Genomic DNA, 7,542 nt, shown 5'->3' with positions numbered 1-7,542 from the left:
TGCAACGTGTGACATCTCAGAATCCATCAGCTCAAAGAAATGTGGTCTTACTGCTCATCCAATAAATACATCCTACTTTCCCTATGCATTTTTTTCATCCACAGCTTTCCCTAATACCCACCTTCTTCCTGTGCTGTTCTCCAGCTTCTCTCCTTGGCATCCAAACTCCTCCACCCCCTTTTCTCTTCAGACCAGCACATTTCCTGTGGTGAGAGCAGGACCGCGCACTGAGACCTCAATATCGGGCTGAGTTTTTATTTGTATTTCTAAACTTATGTATTAAAAGACACCGTGTGCGTGGTGAATTAAAAACTAAATGTTTTTAAATGTCATAAAATAAGAAAAATCTGTTTCTGAACAGTTATTTGGGCAATGAGAGTTACCGAGCGTTAAGGTCTACTGTCCCGCATGTCACCGGTAGAGCTGCTTCTGCACTTTGTCATTATGGTAGCAGTAACTGAGAATGGTGGACATCATTATTACTGTAAATACAGAAAAAGAAAAAACTCTGAACTGATCAATGATGTTATAGCTGACAGCAAAAACTAACCTAGTCAATTTAAATTATATCATCTTAAGGCTGACTGTTTATCGTTGCACAATTCAGAAGAATTACACCCTTTTGCAGCATTTACAGTTTCTCTTGCAAAACAGAACAGCAATAAAGACTAGTGATTCTTTTCTGAACGTGTGTTGAAATGGCGGTGGAAAGTTTTAGTACCATTTCTCACTATAGGAGTCTTGCTGCTGCTCCACACGTTTGGAAAATAGTGTTTTTTGCTATTTCACTAAGTTCATGGCATTTATTTTTATAAGTTTTTAGGACAGACTTTGACTACTTCCATTCTGTCCAATCAAATACACCTTTGAATGTTTTAAAACGTTGGGCAGATGTGAAATATAAGTACTATGCAATTTGACTGTACATACATACATATTTTCATAAATACATTGGACAGGGACCTTGGAACTAAGTTTGTGATATCATGGGACAAAACCACAACAGGCTGTTTTGTTTGTAAAATCCAGATCCAAAGGAAGAAGAGCTGAATTCTATCAAGTTGTCAATACACAAATTAAAACAAAAATACAGCATTAGTTTACCGATGAAGTAATTTAAATGTATTTGCACATATCTTGACAGGAATGGTGTGTAATTTACAACACTGAAAGCTTTTAACAACCATTGACTTATATGCGCTGTACTCTAAGTCACCCGGACAAGGCTAGCAAGGATGAGCATAGTGATAGGTCCCAAAGGCAACTCTCAAACATCTTCCTCATATCAGCATGGGTTTATGAAAGGCAGGTCCTGCTTGACTAACCTGATCTCTTTCTATGACAAAGTGACACACTGCATGAGGGCAATGTTGTGGATGTGGTCTACCTTGACTTCAGTAAGGCTTCTGACACCGTTTCCCACAGCATTCTCCTGAAGAAACTGGCTGCTCATGGCTTGGACTGGCGTACACTTCGTTGGGTTAGAAACTGGCTGGGTAGCTGAGCCCAAAGAGTCGTGGTGAATGGAGTCAAGTCCAGTTGGAGGCTGGTCACCAGTGGAGTCCCCCAGGGCTCAGTACTGGGGCCAGTTCTCTTTAATATCTTTATCAATGATCTGGATGAGGAGATTGAGTGCACCCCCAGTAAGTTTGCAGATGACACCAAGTTAGGTGCGTGTGTCGATCTGCTCGAGGGTAGGAAGGCTCTGCAGGAGGATCTGGATAGGCTGCACCGATGGGCCGAGGCCAACTGCATGAAGATCAACAAGGCCAAGTGCCGGGTCCTGCACCTGGGGCCCAACAACCCCAAACAGAGCTACAGGCTGGGAGATGTGTGGTTAGAAAGCTGCCTGGCAGAGAAGGACCTGGGAGTATTGGTTGACAGTCGGCTGAATATGAGCCAGCAGTGTGCTCATGCGGCCAAGAAGGCCAGCAGCATCCTGGCTTGCATAAGAAACAGCGTGGCCAGCAGGTCCAGGGAAGTGATTGTCCCCCTGTACTCGGCTCTGGTGAGGCCGCACCTCGAGTACTGCGTTCAGTTTTGGGCCCCTCGCTACAAGAAGGACATGGAGGTGCTTGAGCGAGTCCAGAGAAGGGCAACGAAGCTGGTGAAGGGTATGGAGAACAAGTCTTACGAGGAGCAGCTGAGGGAGCTGGGACTGTTTAGCCTGGAGAAGAGGAGGTTCAGGGGCGACCTTATTGCACTCTACGGGTACCTGAAGGGAGGCTGTAGCGAGGTGGTGGTTGGTCTATTCTCCCACGTGCCTGGTGACAGGATGAGGCGGAATGGGCTAAAGTTGCACCAGGGGAGGTTTAGGTTGGATATTAGGAAGAACTTCTTTCCTGAACGGGTTGTTAGGCACTGGAATAGGCTGCCCAGGGAAGTGGTTGAGTCACCATCCCTGAAGGTCTTTAAAAGTCGTTTAGATGTAGAGCTTAGGGATATGGTTTAGTGGAAAGATTTGTTACTATAAGGTCAGAGGTTGGACTCGGTGATCTTGGAGGTCTCTTCCAACCTAGGTGATTCTGTGATTCTGTATAAAGTGAACACTGGTGACAGAACCAGTAAAACCCAAGTATTGCATAGCACTATTTAGACCCAGAGTTACATGTATTTCTCCTAAATGCCTTCAGATAAGGTACAGAAATGGATGACTGCATGCCTGAGGTTACAGAAAGTGGCACACAAAGGCTGACCACGAGTCATACAACAAGCCGACACAAGACCCAGAGGAACTGACAAGTTGCAACACCTAGAACACAAAAATGTCCTTAACCCCAGTAGCCAGTTTGCCCTTATGAAAGTGAAATTCATTCTATGTTCTCTCATGTTTGCACACACAAACTGAGATGTGATTCTGTTGTTTATAGGCCAGAAATGAGCTACCAGCAGATGATGTACATGGATTTCATCACTGTGCAACTCTTGCTCGCCTGCAAATCACCACAGCTGGTGATGCTGCAGAACTAAAGAATTTTTTCTTTACCAACTGTGGTGTAGCTCCCTGCTAGCTTTCAGTGACTGGTGAGATTTAGCATGTCACAAAGGCTTCTTAGAGCAAGATACAATGAAAAACTTGTTAATTAGATGGCTTTCTTTAGCCTCCTTCAGCAATCTTTGTACCAATCTCAAGTCACCTACCTGAACATCAGGCCCACGTAAGACAGCTCAATGTGTCTTGAGACATGCTGGGGAGGTGTACAGAGCTATTTTAAATATCTGTAATTTTATAATTTTCCAAAATTACAGAGGAAAAATTGAGATCACTACTAAAGCACTTAAAAAGTCAAAAGGTTAAGTATCTGAAAAATAATTACGAGTGCTCTTTTCAAGTCTGCGATTTAAAGAGAAAATGATATCCTTTCAACAAACACAATTAAGCAATCTGTACAGAGCTATGCAAGTTTTCTCTATTCGTCCATGCACCTAATTTAGATTTCTATATTACTTTAAGATATTTTTTCCTTTCATGAATAATGTATTTTAAGAAATCTAGAATAATGTATTTTATGAATGTTTTTAACTGTATGAAATGGCAAAATCGCTTAGCTGGAACATAATTTATATTTCTCTCTATCAAACCCAAGCGCAAATACATTTAAACCACTACTTTGTCATATCTCATAACATCCACTGTATCTCTTCTCACAGAAAGTTGAATCATCGCACATAAAAGAAATTAGTTTAGATGACAAAAGGTCTTTCTACGTAAAGCTCTTCAACAGAACACAGAGAACAGGATCTAGCTACAAAGACTAAGCTTATCTTTGTACTAGATTGTAACCACAAATGAAGCATCCTGCTGAACCTTATCATGCATATTACATTATCTTTTAAGAGTGAGACAGATTTTAGGTTAATTCTTAGAAAAAGACTTCAGTCTGACCTCCCGCTTAGCCCAGTTTTTGAAATGAACATACTTGCATACAATATACTGTGGTGACATCAAAGACAATTAGTTTACAAGAAGATGAGAGCACAGCAAAATGGCTGGAATTTTACTCTGTATAAAATGCTCCAGGAAACGTGCTTTTCCTCTGTTGCTATATAGTCATCTAACGCTAAAAGAAGAAACTAATCATAGGTGATGCTACCATATTGTTAACCTGTTTGTTAGAATATCTGGTAATAGAGGAAGCATTCATTTGTGAAAAGTAAAGAGGATGATGGAGTGCAGAAGAAGAAAAAAAAAAAAGAAAAAAAATCATGTTTAATACAAGAAAGAGAAGATGGTTGCATAAAATTTAGTGGAAGGTATTCTGAAAGCAAAATGTACTTTGAAACTATTCAATACATAACTCGATACTTCTATTAACCTTTGATTGTTTGATCTCATACCTAGAAACAGCGACAGGCAATCCGAAAAAGTTTCAACCTAGCTTTTATGTTAGCATTTACCTCCTTAACGATTACAGTGCAATGCACCACAGTCTCAATAATATACAGAGCCACCCATTATTTGAGAGGACTACTGGTGTGCTCAAAGTTAACAGACAAGTATTCAAGATTTTGGAAATTATGTTCATTAACATCGAACTTTCCTATAATAAAACAAGTGCATGCCCACAGCCTTCTCATATCACAGCTAAAGTTCGTAACCACAGTGGCATACGAGTTATCAAATAGCAAGAAGCCCATGATCAATTTAAAATTCAGTTAAATCAGTTAGACCTCCTGAAAGACAAGATAGTGGACGCTGTTTAATACGTTATTCATCTCACAAGTTTTTTTTCTTTTAAATTTAAATTTGAAGTTTGCAGCTTTTAAGACTTTAAGAAGTGCTTACATGCTTAGAAGCTTGTCAAACTTTTCTAATTATACCAGCTAATAAAAGATATCTCTCCCACTGCAAAACTTGCCTTACTGTGCTCTTAGAGTCTTGACGTTAGAATTAATATCATCACATGCTCTGTGCAATTAATGATCTACTCATTTAAGGTATCAAATGAAACCCTTGAGTTTAATATTTCACTCACAAAATTCTAGGCTGACCAATAATTGTTTCTCAAATAAAAAAATAAAGAAGCCATGTTACACAGTATGGTGTAGACATGAGCACATAGGCTTCATTACTGGAACAAGGCACTTCATTCCTAAGAAAATTAAACCTTTGTCACTATGTGAGGAATTTCTGTACTATTTCAACATAAGTTAATGTGGAAGCAAAAAAAAAAAAAAAAAAAAATACGGGAGCTGGGCAGGCAGAACTATAAAAATGGGTAAGGATCAGCAATTTCTATATCCTGGAAGTAACCTATAAAGAAGATTTCTGTAAGAAGGAGTATCTGTGAATTTAAGGATCTTTGTCAAAAAGTCTTTCTGATAATCAAAGTCTCAGACAAGAAAACAGTTCCCTTTCATAAACAAGTTAAAAATCTAATCTGCTTAACATTTTCTCTTATTTTGACACACATTTTCCAGAACTAATGTTTAGAATTACATTCATAAAATTTGTCAGTAGTGATAAAATGTAAGACAACAAATACTTATTCTATTTATTTTTTTCTGTGAAACAACCATGCTATAACATAAGCTAGTAGAAAGAAAATTCTCTCACATTTGAAATCGTATAAATGATTTGCTAACCGCAAGTGGAATACAGCTTCTTTGAACACTGTAAAGACTTGACTCTACTTCCAAACAGTGAAGGGAGAGATGCAGATACATAATGATTTGAGGGTTTAAGTTGTAAGAGTTTCAAGTAACTTCTACCGTCTTGAATGAACTGCTGCAAATGAAATTCCTGTCATGAAGGGATAAGGAGGGCTACACACCAATAAGCCATAATCAACTAATAAACAACTAAAAATCAGACAACTGGTTTTAAGGAATGATAATTTTTAATGCATATAAGACATTTTTGGTGAGTTTTCCTCACCTAAAAGACAACAGAGAAAAGGCATGGGGAAAAAAAAAAGGAAAGAAAAAAGAAAAATATGCCATTTCATGAGGGAAAGACCAAAGCAAGACAGGAGTTTTGTGAATATCCTTTGTGTATTCATTGCTTTAAAGTGTTTTGGAGTTTGACTGCCATAAACATGGGGAAGAATCCACATCTTATAAAACTGTTTATTGTGAACTAATTCAATAGATCATTCCTTTAGCACTGTAAAATTTCTGTATTCTTCCTTGGCTTTGAAGAAAAGCCATGCAGCTGCACTCACTATTCTGCATTTAAATTTGTTCCGGTAATATTGCAAAAGAACTAGGAAGGCATCTTAGAACAGAATGCGAAATGTCAATACTATTGTTTCATCTTTTTTTCCTCAATGAATGTATATAATAAGGCAAAATAATTGCTCTTATTTGAAATTTAATGAGTGGCATATAAAAATAGCTTTCAACATCAACTACATTTCCACTTACACCATAAAAAGAAATCCAAAATTTCACAAATCAATCAAGTTCACCAAATGTATTTTCTGCCCTGCTACGGAATTAATACTACACTACTGTATCTGATTAAATGCTTAGATTGAATATGAGATAAAATAAAAACTAACCTTACTCGGTACTTGCAGGAAAGCCAAAAGGTTAAACATTTCTGCTACAGTGATTCCAACTGTCTTTCTCCACAATCTTATAGCTTTTGACTTCAAATACTGTTTCCAGATACTAACGAAATTACAGTCTGCTGATGGAAAACCTTTTCACACTATCCTTAGAAACACTTTATCACTGTTCATTTTGAATACATTCTTGCTGGATTTGTTACTGAAGCACAACAAAAATCAATGATAATGGAAATAAATATCACCTAATTTATCTGAAAAATAAAACTTAAATACATGTATCCCCTTATTATTTTTAGAAGAGTATAACTCTTCTGATTCCAAGAAGATGACCTAGAGACTTTATACAATAAAGTAACTAGAGCATCCAAAATATATGCAGACATTTTTACATTAAATTATTTAGAGACTTGCATTTTAAAGTCTTTCAGATTGGATACTGGCAGGTCTTATAGGAAAAATAAGAATTAATTCAGTAAAATCAAGCAGTAAGAACAGAATTTACATTTTCAGCTCATTGTGCAATCAAATCAAATTTTAAGATACATCTTCTGCTACTTGAAAATTTAGACTTCTTCAGAGAAAAAAAAAAAAAAAAAGGCTGAATGGAAAATTGCTTGCAATCACGCACCTCCTTAGATTGCCAAACAAAACTGAGAGAAGCAGCAATGAGAAAGTTTACAGTTCAATAACCGAAATTTTCTTACAGAAAATCCACTGGCCATTCAAACACAAGAACTTGAATGAGGGCAAATCCAATAAGTGAACCCATGACTTAGGTATGGAGAACGCCGTATTAAATCATAATTTATGGCATACTGCACTCATAGAAAAAAAGAGTTGCTTAACAACTAAAGCAAGAGGAAGCATGGAAAAAGATGCTGGTTATGAAAGAGACCTGCATTTTGTGTTACCTGACAAAGGAGAATTAGAGGGAAAAAGAAAAGAAAAGAAAAGAAAAGAAAAGAAAAGAAAAGAAAAGAAAAGAAAAGAAAAGAAAAGAAAAGAAAAGAAAAGAAAAGAAAAGAAA

The sequence above is a fragment of the Oxyura jamaicensis genome, chromosome 5 (genome assembly GCF_011077185.1).
Source record: "Oxyura jamaicensis isolate SHBP4307 breed ruddy duck chromosome 5, BPBGC_Ojam_1.0, whole genome shotgun sequence".
NCBI lineage: Eukaryota > Metazoa > Chordata > Aves > Anseriformes > Anatidae > Oxyura > Oxyura jamaicensis.
This window is presented reverse-complemented; position numbering follows the sequence as displayed.